Source organism: Tupaia chinensis, unplaced genomic scaffold (assembly GCF_000334495.1).
Source record: "Tupaia chinensis unplaced genomic scaffold, TupChi_1.0 Scaffold148646_1, whole genome shotgun sequence".
NCBI lineage: Eukaryota > Metazoa > Chordata > Mammalia > Scandentia > Tupaiidae > Tupaia > Tupaia belangeri.
The window spans coordinates 158,548-159,790 of NW_006208495.1; the positions used below are offsets into that span (position 1 = coordinate 158,548).

Below are 1,243 nucleotides of genomic sequence, written 5' to 3' on the forward strand. Positions count from 1 at the left end.
TTCTGTCTCTCTGTCTCTCTCTGTCTGTCTGGCGAGTGCATGCGCCCTATAGCAAAAACCTCTAAAAAAACAAGAAGATGAGTTCGTTGGCCAGGGACATGCTGATGGTGCGTGGCAACCTCTGAGTGCCTCCTCTGCCAGGAATAATTGCCAGCTTTGTTTCAACCAGGTCTATTTTTGCAGAAGAAGCTGTTACATGGATGTCACATGCTAAAGCCAATTCAAGGTCACCACCCAAAGCAAGTCCATCAATTGCTGCAATTGTTGGAACCAGAAGATTGGCTCAGTGCTCCTCTTCCAGGTGCTGTACCTGCAGCTCATCCTCTGTCTTCATCTCAGAGCTGTAGTCTCTCCTCTCCAGGGATCCCTGACCGTGGGTTCCCAGCCCCAGGCCCAGACTGCCAGACCCACTGGCCGGCCAACAGACAGCCAGGCAGCCTCAGCCCTGGGCCATGCCAGCATGAAGTAAGCTGGTGACCCTACCGTGCCAAGATGTCTGTTTATGATGTGGGTCCAAGGCTGCCACTCCACCCACACACCCAGCCAATTGATTTTTGACAAAAGGTACCAGTCAATCCAGTGGGAAAAGGAAACCCTCTTTTAGCAAATGTTGCTGGAAAAACTGGGTATCCACTTGCAGAAAGATGAACCTGAACTCCTGTCTCTCACCATTGACAAAAATCAACTCAAACTGCATCAAAGATCTAAACCTAAGACCTCAAACTATAAAACTATTCCTGGGAAACAATGGGGAAACTCTGGGAGACATTGGGGTAGGCAAAGACTTCTTAAATAAGACCCCCAAAGAACAGGCAATAATCCCAAAAATAGACAAGTATGATTACATCAGATTAAGAAGTTTCTGCATTTCAAGAAATACAGTAACTAGTGTGAATCGACAACGCTCAGAGTGGGAAAATATTTTTGTAAACTGTGCTTCAGATAAGGTACTGATAACCAGAATACACAGGGAACTCAAGCAGTTTATCCAAAAAATAAAAATAAAGGATTAACTCAATTAAAAGATGGGCAAAGAACTGAATAAACAACTCTCCAAGGAAGACATACGAACAGCCAAAAAGCATATAAAAAATGATCAATATTCCTCATCATAAGGGAGATGCAAGCAAAACCACAATGTATACCAGTCAGAGTGGAGAATATTATAATAACAATAAATGATAAATGCTGGCGGGGATGTGGTGAAGGAGAGAAAGGGGAACCCTCCTACACTGCTGGTGGG

The 1,243-nt window shown here is 44.7% G+C and overlaps 1 pseudogene; it reads right to left on the minus strand.

Annotated features, from left to right (window-relative positions):
- The window catches only part of LOC102469893 (methylglutaconyl-CoA hydratase, mitochondrial-like), a 14,293-nt pseudogene that overhangs the window by 1,211 nt on the left and 11,839 nt on the right, over nt 1–1,243 (minus strand).